The following is a 12,925-nucleotide window of genomic DNA, read 5'->3' as shown; positions in this document are numbered from 1 at the left end:
GAACAAAAGAAATGAATCACTAGATGAATAAAAAATAACATGATTCACCAAAAAAAATATCAAAAAAACACACCGATGATTCATTTATACAATGATTTCGTTGTTATTCACTAAAATTGTCATAAAAGTGAATTTTTTCTTAATTTACTTAAAAATGAATCATAGAGATGTTTTTTTTGGAATTTTTTCTTGTGAATCATCTTACTCTTGAATCATCTAATGATTCATTTTGTATGTTCGCTAAAAAAATATGTAGAAAAAAAACTTCTTACATTCCTACCAAAATTTTCCTTCTTATTTGATCTTGACTATATATATATATATATATATATATATATATATATATATATATATATATATATATATATATATATATATGTGTGTGTGTGTGTGTGTGTGTGTGTTTATTTATTGAGACCCATTGATCAACCTAGTATCCACCTACATGTTTAATGTTCAAAGATCTAGCCACCACACTACAATGATCACTGTTTACTTCCGACAACCACCATCAATCTCCACCATTCATCGCTATCAACCACCACCAATTACCGCCTCAAAATCATATTGAAAGGTAAAATTAGACCTTAAACCTAAAATCAAATTCATATATTGGCATAACTGGCATTTTAGCCAGGAAATTCTGTGATCATGTAAATGTCATCTATGATAGAATTGTAACTCTAACTTGATCCCATGCACTATGTTCATTCTATGACAACAAACTTAATCAAAATTCACAAGTGAAGTTCAAAACTCTATACAAAGTATCCAAATAGTCAATAATGAGTTGAAAACCCTAAAAATCCCAGTTCAAGCTTATTATGGACTAGGGTTTTCTTATTGGCCCTAATGGGCCAATAAGCCTTCAATTCGACTATTTTAGGCCTAAATACCCTAATTGGATTCTAAATGGACCCAAATTCATAAATCTATAGCATTTGGAACCATTTGGGCCTAGAATGATTCATTCTAACCCTAATGGGCCTTATTGGGCCATAAATGAATTAATTAGCCCTAATGGGCCAAAAACTCCATTTCTTTTATTCAAAAAGGTCGTGAACCATCCTAAGGGCACAATGGGCTGAAAAATATTATTGGGCCTATGAACTTCAAGCAAAGCCAAGAATTTAAGCCCAAAGTCATTTTACCTTCATCCCTTGAGCCCATTCTCGGCCCAATGAGTAAAAAAAAAAAGAAACAAAATGATATTAAGAGAATTAAGGAGCATTAGACACCTCTTTATTGCATGGTGGATCTCCATGCACATCACTTCACTCCCTCTCTCTTCTCTCTTCTTCTTCTCGACCGAACCTCACCCTCACCACCTCATTTTCTTTCAAAAATCTTTCAAGAACACTCTCTCTAGAAAACCTCCTCCCTTCTCCAAATTTTCGAAGATCTAGAGTTGTTTCAAGAAGGTTTCCACCAAAAATCATCTTTCTTTGGTAAGTCCCTACATATCCAAGTTATATAACTTCATTCTTATGTTAAAAACACTCCCTCTAAACATTTTTGGTGATCACACTCTTAAAAAACCCCATAAGCTCGAGATCTATCCAAGGAAGGCTTGCTAGAGCCGAAATCTCTTCCATTTCTTCTTCAAAACCGAGAACAACAAGCAAATGTGAGTTCATACCCCCTTGTTTCGGTTTTTACATGTTTTGGGGGAGAATACAAGTAAAATGTGTAGATTTATGTATTTTAATTATGTTATGTGTGATTTTCTTGGTTTATGTTGTGTTTGTGTGATAAAACTCGATAGATCTATAAAACTTTAACAAAAATGGGTGAGATTCATAAACTAAAACACGCTATACATCATACTACAAAGATAAAAGTGTTATACATGCTTAAGTTGTGAACAATAAAACACAAATCTTGTATAAGGATCATTTTTGACAAATAAGCAAAAGATTGGGACAAAAGTGACACCTACGGTTTTATAAGGATCAAAAGGGTCACATTTGCTTAAAAATGAGTTTTTATAACAATCATACCTTCCAAAGGGTCAAAAGTGTAAAATTGTGCATTATGGGCCTTAATGTGGGCCTTACGACCTTTTGGGCTCAAATTGCAAAAATAACAATTTTTATGGATCAAAATGTCATGAAATAAAAACTTGAGCCAAAAATGAAAAACCACAAGATTAAGGGCTGAAAATGACCCTTATTTCAAAATTGGGCCAAAAATGTTAATTTCATAAAAAATGGGCCGAAAATGTCATTTTATTTCAAAATTGGGCCAAAAATGTTAAGTTCACAAAAATTGGGCCGAAAATGTCATTTTACTTCAAATAACGACTGAAAATATAATTTTCTATAAAGATGGGCTGAAAATATCAATATATGTATTTTTAGGCTAAACCCGTCAAATACTAAACATTTGGGGCAAGAATGTAAACTTTTATAAAATAATGTGCTAAAATGTATTTTAATTAAAATAGACCAAAAATGACATTTTATGTAAAAATAAGGGTTAATGTCATAAAAACCATCAAGTTTTCAGGATTTTGTCGGTTTTGCCTAAAGTTGAAATTTATGTCCGTTTTTATCCAAATATTTTCGGACAAATGTTCGGTTTTACTCTCTTATCGGGGATAACAAGTTTTCCAGGTTACCGTTATATTAAATTCGCAAAAAAACACCCTTAAATTTACCATTTTTTTGCGTTTTTACCCTATAGTTTATAATTTTTTTACACTTTTACCCCAAGTATATATTTTTTTTCATAATATACATATTAATGCAGAAAAATCATATTTATATACGAAACAATATTTAATTAAATATTGTATTTATATTTTTTTTAGTGTTATATATATATATGTACATATATATATATATATATACACACACACACATATATATATATATATATATATATATATATATATATATATATATATATGTATATTTGTTTGTTTATTTGTTTGTGTGTGTGTGTTTTTGCATGGTTAAACCATTTAAAAAGATAAATAATATTTTTAGAATTATGAATATGTGTTTTATAGATGTAGTTTTTAGAAGTATAAATACATATTTTTACATTTTTACACATTAATATGTATCTATACTTCTAAAAATATATGTATACTTAAATAAAACATATATCAAAATACATATTTACACGTCTAAAAATATATGTATATACTTATATAAACAGTTTTATGAATAAATAAGTTTTTTTTTATTGATATGTATATTTTTAAATACATAAAAATACGTATTTGTAGTTCTAAAAACATATTAATTTGTTTTTTTACATCTTAAATGGTTTATCTAACAAAAAAAACACATACACACACACACACACACACACACATATATATATATATATATATATATATATATATATATATATATATATATATATAGCAATAACATTAAAAAAAATATAAATACAATATTTAATTAAAATTTTTTCATATATAAATATGATTTTTCAGCTTGACTACGTATAATATGAAAAAAAATACATAGGGTAAAAGTGTAAAAAAATATATAAACTTAAGGGTAAAAATGTAAAAAAAAACTATAAACTTAAGGGTTTTTTTTTGCGAAGTTAATATACTGGTAACCTGTTATCACCGGTAAAAGGGTAAAACCAGACATTTTATGGAAAATGTTAGGGTAAAAACGAACATCAAATTCAACTTTGGGCAAAACCGACAGAACCCTGAAAACTTAAGGGTTTTTATTCCATTAGCCCTAAATATAAGCTTTTAAATGTTCAACTTAGTTTTTAAGGGAACTAGAGTGAAATTTTTACTAAACACGAGCTCAAATTATAGAATTTTGACATAACGAACGAAAAATATCGTTATAACAAAACACGGTATCTTTATAACATTATGGATAAATGTTTCGACGAAATGGACTATACTATAATAAACAAACAAAATACAACAACGGTATGAACATTGGGCTTAATACTTCCTATACATGCTTATTAGGCCTTCGTGATCCGTTTGCATGTTTGATGGGCCCAATATATTCAGTTCACGTCTATTGGGCCTTAGTGACCCAATTACATGCTTAACGGACCTAAATTATCATTTACATGTTATTAGGCCTTAGTGGCCCATTTACATGATAATGGGGCCTGAATCAGTGGTTATATGCTTAATGGGCCTTAAGAGTCCTCTTGTATACCTAACAAACCTTGAAACAATTTGCATGTCTAATGGGCCACAATTGTCCTTTATCATGTTTGTTGGGCTTTATCATTTCAAATTCATATATCATCTGGTGTTTGTAAAACTAAAACCATATAACGTTATACATATTTATGTGGAAACATTTGGGATCTAGTGGGACTTGTCGGTTGACATCACTGAGTGTATGGCCGTAACCTGTAGTTAAAAGCCGAGTCTCCTAGAGGGAGAGCGAGTGTTTGTGTACAGATCTATATAGGGGTAACTCCCCCACACCTGAGTTGTTCGCTACAGTTAGACTAGGCCAGTCTAGGGTGACAAAACCTTGATCAAATACCGGCGTTTGGAAAATGCCAAGGCATGCAAATTAGTCATTATCATGCATGGTTATAATGGATTACATAGAGATCCAATACCATCTTATCATCTCAGAAACAAACTCTTCAACCGTATCATGTAATGCCCGTAGATTAGGGCTAGTCAATTTAGAGATAATAAGCGTCAAAAATGACTTTTTGATAAAAGAGTGTTTAGAATGAATAATCACAACCAAGTTGTAGTATATGTCACAAGGTTTCCGTGCATATAAAGAACGTCGAAATCCGAGTTATAACAAAGAAGTTATGACGTGTCGAAGTTTTCGCGACAAAACCGGCATGACACAACGCGGTGTAAATACTAAATTTACGTTAGAGCAATATTTGGCCTTAACGATCTAAATGAAAGTCGTAGAATACGTTAAACCGAGAGCATGCATAAAAAGAACGTCTAAATCTGACTCCGTACGAGAAAGTTATGATTTTTCTAAATTTCGACTTAACAGTATGCAGCCCGAATACTTAAATTGAGATTGAGCAGTTTTTAGCTAAACAATCTACACGAGAATCGAAGATCTCGTCGATAGTAGTCCAACGGTGAAAAGACATACGAAAACGGACGTCAGATGAAGAAGTTATGAATTTATAACGGAGTTTTCCTGTCCCGGCCTACTAAAAATAATATAATAAAAATAAATTCAAAATCAGCCGACAGAGTCTAAACAAAAGTTGTAGAGCACAGTCTCACCTACGCGTGGATATAAAGAACGTCGAAAATGGAGCTCGTATGAGGAAGATACAAATTTTTGAACTTTATAAAATAATTAAAATATTTAATTTAAATATAAAATCCGATATCATCCGAAGGGGGGGAGTCATCGGACTTATCCGAGTTAGGCCCAGGGTAACTGGAGAATTATGCCCAATGTAATCCCAGTTTCAGCCCCTATAAAAGGGATGCGAGGGCAGCTGAGTTCTTTGCACCTTTCCTCTTCTCTCTCTCCCGTTTTACCTCGTTTTCATGCAAGAAATATCCCGAAGCCCCGGTATAATTCCCGAGACCCGAAGCAAGTCCTGAAGCCCAAAGATCCCGAGAAATAAAGTTTCTGAGCCAAAGCTGTGGCCGCGTGAAGCCCGGTTTTGGAAGAAACATCCCGATTTTATCAGAAAATATTATTTTAAGAGATGAGGTGTTGTCCGATCATCGTCTTATCAAGTGAGTTTATAGTTACTTTCTTCTAACACATAAATATAAAGTATTAGCTATGAAATACGTGCTATGTGTTATATATTATTTGTCTATTTGAGATGGTCTTGGAATTGATGTTTTTATACTGGTGTTAAATGATTTAAACTGTGTTTGTATTTATATTTACAAAAATGTTGTGTAGAACATGGGTAGATGGAATAATTGGTGTCGATGCGACTTCGTGCCTATATAGTAAGCCTTGGTGACGATGCGACTTCGTGCCTGTTGATTAAGCTTTGGTGACGATGCGACTTCGTGCCTGTTGAGTAAGCCTTGGTGACGATACAACTTCGTGCCTATTGAGTAAGCCTTGGTGACGATGCGACTTCCTGCCTATTGAGTAAGCTTTGGTGACGATGTGACTTCGTGCCTATTTGATAAACCTTGGTGACGATGTGACTTCATGCCTGTTGAGTAAACCTTGGTGACTATGGAGTTAGCACCTGATAGCTATTGATTTAGTATCTGATAGATAAACTTTGGCAACAATGGACTTCGTGCCAATTCCTTTGGTAAATCCTTAGGAATGAATGAATGAAGGATAGTTTATTCTTAGGGTACGTAAAACCTTAAGAAATAAATAAGATAATGGGGATGGGTAATTGGGTTGATTGCTTGATGATTAAATATAATAATTATATTATTGTGGGTTGAAAACCCTATATGCTCACCAGGCTCCCAAGCCGGACGCACTCAGTTTTCTTTGCATTACAGGTAATGGCACAAGAGTATAAGTTGGTGGACTTTGCGATGGATTTTGGATTATAGATCAGTAGTTATGAATAACTGTTGTAAGGTCTATTTTATATTGTTTAGGCTTTTGGTCTGTATCGGAACATGAGATCCCGAGATTTTGTTATTTAATGAAAATACATTTCTTTAAAGAAATGCTTTGATAAACTCTTATCATATTTTGTTTTGGGAACAAATTCCGCAACTCTTTTAAATCAAAGGATTCCTCTGATTTTATAAAACAAAGCATAAACAAATCGGTCTTTTCTGGCCGTGAAATTGGGGATGTCACAGTTGTTATCAGAGCATTAGTTTAAGCGAACTAGGAATTTGTAGGATTTCTAGACTTAAACTTAGAATGCTATGTGATGATTGTGAGATGAGTGTCTACCATATTTTAGACACGAGCACTAGTATATTTTAAGAAAGATGCCTAAAATGCTTTTATGTGCTAAATGCTATCTGTTTGCCTTATATGCTATTATTTGTTTAGATCTATGGTCTGTTGCCAACCGGATCTAGAAATTTTATGTGCTTAGGATTCTAAATGTTTGATTACGATATTAGAACTTGCATGTAATTTTTCGGAGTAATAAGGAGGATTACACGTCTAAACTTTCTTCTATCTATCGTCTGCTTTGGTGTATAGAACGTTATGGTTAGAGAATTGACTAAATGGAGGAAATGAAAGGTTAATGATAGTGAATGACACCTATCAGAAGATATCGTAAGAGTGGGGACCTCATTAATAAATTACACATATATTTACATATATTAAATATATAAATATAATAAACTATAACATGATTTTGAGCTTTCAAAATTCACCAAAAAACATGTTTTTATATTGTTAGTATAATGTTTTTAAGATGCCATAACTTTTTTATTTTTAACATGTAAATCTACTATACATAATTATTTGCTACCTAAAAATAGCTTCTTTTAGAATAAATAACAACCTCTTTTAGCCAAAAAAAAAATAAAAAAACAACCGAAAATCAATTGGGGGCGGGGGCGGGGGTAATGAAGGGGATTCGGGGGTGGGGGCGGCGGTAGGAAGGCTGAACATTTCGGGGGCGGGGGCCGGGACGGGGGAACAAGGAAATTTCGGGGGCAGGGGTGGGGGATGCACTCCCCGTCCCGTTTGCCCCCGTTGACATCCCTAGTATCTTGCCTTTAGAATATGTCTGATAAAATAACGAAACGTTTAGTGGAGTACGGTACGTCTGAAGTACACCTTCGATTGGCTGGATGATGGAACGATTGGTGTAATTCTTGAAGTTGTCCCATCGTCTGGAATTTCCATCACCAACCGAATTGAATTAGAATTGATGATTGAAGATACGCATGGAAGAAGTCCTAGTAGAGTCTAGGAGAATTTGTATGATTAATTGGGAACATTCGTATGTGTTAAATTGTTTTGTGATTTTAGGACTTGGGGGCTGCGAGACAATACTTGGGATGAGTATGAGTAGGTGTGAATGGTAGTAGAGATCTATATACTAGAAGCACATGACTCACGCTTGGATCAGGGAAAGTCACATGATTACCAAGAAGCTAGTGATGAGTCTCATTTTATTCAAGTATGTCATTACCATTGTTTCGGTAATGACTAGTAAGATGGATGTTATTCCGACCCTAGTGGTTAGATCAAATTGAGTCCAACTACGATGAGTTTGTTACGTGGTTCGGTGAACCAAGTTAGATGTAACACCTGACTTAAGTCAGAAGATTGAAAGCAATGCGATCGATAGCATCGCGTTCATTGTTAAGGAAGCTTGTAGCTAGAAATACTACATGCAAAAATGTGATTATATCACATTAGAATATGAAGGAAGGTATATTCCATTCTGGAATTTGACTCTAAGAGACTTGAGTCTAAGCGTTGCATCATACGATGAGAGGTCATTAGAACATGACTCATCGGTCTGTTACAATAGATAAAGGGAAGTATTTATCCTAAGAAGAAGAAGGAGTCTAGAATAAGGACTTATTTTGTAACTCAAAGGTTACGATTGAGCGTCTAACATAGTACGAAGAGCAGATGCAAGATTGAGCATCGCCTGTTGTCAAGAAGTCCAAGAGTTAGATACTCATTCGAAGAAACGTAGAAGTTACGGTTATTACCTAGGACGAAGAGATAACGTATGGAGTCATTATACAAGTCCTATTGTCGTTGATCATTCCGGGACGTAATCATCCTAAGGGGAGATAATTGTAACGCTCGTAGATCAGAGCTAGTCAATTTAGAGACGATAAGCGTCAAAAATGACTTTTTGATAGAAGAGTGATTAGAGTGAATAATCACAACCAAGTTTTAGTATATGTCTCAAGGTTTCCGTGCATAAAAAGAACGTCGAAATCCGAGTTATAACGAAGAAGTTTTGACCTGTCGAAGTTTTCGTGACAGAACCGGCACGACACAGCGCGGCGTAAATACTGAATTTACGTTAGAGCAATATTTGGCCTTAACAATCTAAATGAAAGTCGTAGAATACGTTAAACCGAGAGCGTTCATAAAAAGAACGTCTAAATCTGATTTCGTACGAGAAAGTTATTATTTTTCTAAATTTCGACTTAGCAGTATGCAGCCCAAATACTCGAATTGAGATCAAGCGGTTTTTAGCAGAAACAATCTACACGAGAATCGAAGATCTCGTCGATAGTAGTCCAATGGTGAAAAGACAGACGAAAACGGACGTCAGATGAAGAAGTTATGAATTTATAACGGAGTTTTCCTGTCCCGACCTAATAAAAAAATATAATAAAAATAAATTCGAATTCAGCCGACGGAGTCTAAACAAAAGTTGTAGAGCATAGTGTCACTTACGCGTGGATATAAAGAACATCGAAAACGAAACTCGTATGAGGAAGATACAAATTTTTGAAGTTTATTAAATAATTAAAATATTTAATTTAAATATAAAATCCGATATTATCCGAAGGGGGGGGAGTCATGAGACTTATCCGAGTTACGCCCAGTGTAATCCCAGTTTCAGCCCCTATAAAAGGGATGCGAGGGCAGCCGAGTTCTTTGCACTTTTCCTCTTCTCTCTCTCTCTCTCTCTCTCTCTCTCGTTTTACCTCGTTTTCGTGCAAGAAATATCCCGAAGCCCCGGTATAATTCCCGAGACCCGAAGCAAGTCCTGAAGCCCCGAAGATCCCGAGAAATAAAGTTTCCAAGCCAAAGCTGTGCCCGCGTGAAGCCCGGTTTTGGAGCAAACATCCCGATTTTATCGAAAAAGATTATTTTAAGAGATGAGGTGTTGTCCGATCATCGTCTTATCAAGTGAGTGTATAGTTATTTTCTTCTAACACATAAATATAAAGTATTAGCTATGAAATATGTGCTATGTGTTATATATTATTTGTCTATTTGAGATGGTCTTGGAATTGATGTTTTTATACGGGTGTTAAATAATTTAAACTGTGTTTGTATTTATATCTTCAAAAATGTTGTGTAGAACATGGGTAGATGGAATGGTTGGTGACGATGCAACTTCGTGCCTATTTAGTAAGCCTCGGTGACGATGCGACTTCGTGCCTGCTGAGTAAGCCTTGGTGACGATGCGACTGTGTGCCTGTTGAGTAAGCCTTGGTGACGATGCGACTTCTTGCCTATTGAGTACGCCTTAGTGACGATGCGACTTCGTGCTTACTGGGTAAGCTTTGGTGACGATGCGACTTCGTGCCTATTTGATAAACCTTGGTGACGATGTGACTTCATGCCTGTTGAGTAAACCTTGATGACTATGGAGTTAGCGCCTGATAGCTTAGGAATGAATGAAGGATAGTTTATTCTTAGGGTAAAACCTTAAGAAATAAAGAAGATAATGGGGATGGGTAATTGGGTTGATTGTTTGATGATTAAATATAATAATTATATTATTATGGGTTGAAAACCCTATATGCTCACTAGGCTCCCAAGCCTGACCCATTCAGTTTTTTTTGCATTACAGGTAATGGCACAAGAGTATAAGTTGGTGGACTTGGCGACGAATTTTGGATTATAGATCATTAGTTATGAATAATTGTTGTAAGGTCTATTTTATATTGTTTAGGCTTTTGGTCTGTATCGGAACATGACATCCCGAGATTTTGTTATTTAATGAAAATACATTTCTTTAAAGAAATGTTTTGATAACTTGTTATCATATTTTGTTTTGGGAACAAATTCCGCAACTCTTTTAAATCAAAGGATTACTCTGATTTTATAAACAAAGCATAAAGAAATTGGTCTTTTCTGGCCGTGAAATTTGGGATGTCACAGTTGGTATCAGAGCATTAGTTTAAGCGAACTAGGAATTTGTAGGATTTATAGACTTAAACTTACAATGTTATGCGATAATTGTGAGATGATTGTCTACCATATTTTAGACACGAGCACTAGTATATTTTAGAAAAGATGCCTAAAATGCTTTTATGTGCTAAATGCTATCTGTTTGCCTTATATACTATTATTTGTTTAGATCTATGGTCTGTTGCCAACCGGATCTAGAAATTTTATGTGCTCAGGATTCTAAATGTTTGATTACGATATTAGAACTGACATGTAATTTTTCAGAGTAATAAGGAGGATTACACGTCTAAACCTTCTTCTATCTATATTCTCGTCTCGATACATCGAACGTCTGATTTGGTGTATAGAACATTATGGTTAGAGAATTGAGTAAACGGAGGAAATGAAAGGTTTATGATAGTGAATGACACCTATCGGAATATATCGTAAGAGTGGGGACCCCATTAATAAATTGCACATATATTTACATATATTAAATATATAAACATAATAAACTATAACATGATTTTGAGCTTTCAAAATTCACCAAAAAACATGTTTTTAAATTGTTAGTATAATGATTTTAAGATTTCATAACTTTTTTATTTCTAACAAATAAAATTCTACTATACATAATTATTTGTTACCTAAAAAATAGCTTCTTTTAGCGTAAATAACAACCTCTTTTAGCCAAAAAAAAAAAAGACAACCCAAAATCAATCGGGGGCGGGGGCGGAGGTAATAAAGGGGATTCGGGAGTGGGGGCGGGGGTAGGAAGGCTGAACATTTCGGGGGCGGGGACAGGGACGGGGAAACAAGGAAATTTCGGGGGTAGGGGTGGCAGATGCACTCCCCATCCCGTTTTCCCCCGTTGACATCCCTAGTATCTCGCCTTTAGAATATGTCTGATAAAATAAAAAAACGTTTAGTGGATTACGGTACGTCTGAAGTACACCTTCGATTGGCTGGATGTTGGAACGATTGGTGTAATTCTTGAAGTTGTCCCATCGTCTGGAATTTCCATCTCCAACCGAATTAAATTAGAATTGATGATTGAAGATACTCATGGAAGAAGTCCTAGTCGAGTCTAGGAAAATTTGTATGAATAACTGGGCACATTCGTATGTGTTAAATTGTTTTGTGATTTTGAGGACTTGGGGACTGCGAGACAATACTTGTGACGAGTATGAGTAGGTGTGAATGGTAGTAGAGATCTATATACTAGAAGCACATGACTCACGCTTGGATCAGGGAAAGTCACATGGTTACCAAGAAGCTAGTGATGAGTCTCATTTTATTCAAGTATGTCATTACCATTGTTTCGGTAATGACTACTAAGATGGATGTTATTCCCACCCTAGTGGTTAGATCAAATTGAGTCCGACTACGATGAGTTTATTACGTGGTTCGGAGAACCAAGTTAGATGTAACATCTGACTTAAGTCAGAAGATTGAAATCAATGCGATCGATAGCATCGCTCTCATTGTTAAGGAAGCTTGTAGCTAGAAATACTACATGCAAAAATGTGATTATATCACATTAGAATATGAAGGAAGGTATATCCCCTTCTGGAATTTGACTCTAAGAGACTTGAGTCTAAGCGTTGCATCATACGATGAGAGGTCATTAGATAAACGGAAGTATTTATCCAAAGAAGAAGAAGGAGTCCACAATAAGGATTTATTTTGTAACTCAAAGGTTACGATTGAGCGTCTAACATAGTACGAAGAGCAGATACAAGATTGAGCATCGTCTGCGGTCAAGAAGTCCAAGAGTTAGATACTCATTCGAAGAAACGTAGAAGTTACGGTTATTACCTAGGACGAAGAGATAACGTATGGAATCATTATACAAGTCCTATTTTCGATGATGATTCCGGAACGTAATCATCCTAAGGGGAGATAATTGTAACGCCCATAGATCAGGGCTAGTCAATTTAGAGACGATAAGCGTCAAAAATGACTTTTTGATAGAAGAGTGTTTAGAATTAATAATCATAACCATGTTTTAGTATATGTCACAAGATTTCCATGCATATAAAGTACGTCGAAATCCGACTTATAACGAAGAAGTTATGACCTGTCGAAGTTTTCGTGACAAAACCGGCATGACACAGCGCGGTGTAAATACTAAATTTACGTTAGAGCAATATTTGGCCTTAACGATCTAAATGAAAGTGGTAGAATACGTT

Source organism: Lactuca sativa, chromosome 8 (genome assembly GCF_002870075.4).
Source record: "Lactuca sativa cultivar Salinas chromosome 8, Lsat_Salinas_v11, whole genome shotgun sequence".
Classification (NCBI taxonomy): domain Eukaryota; kingdom Viridiplantae; phylum Streptophyta; class Magnoliopsida; order Asterales; family Asteraceae; genus Lactuca; species Lactuca sativa.
Note: the sequence above shows the minus strand (reverse complement) of the source record.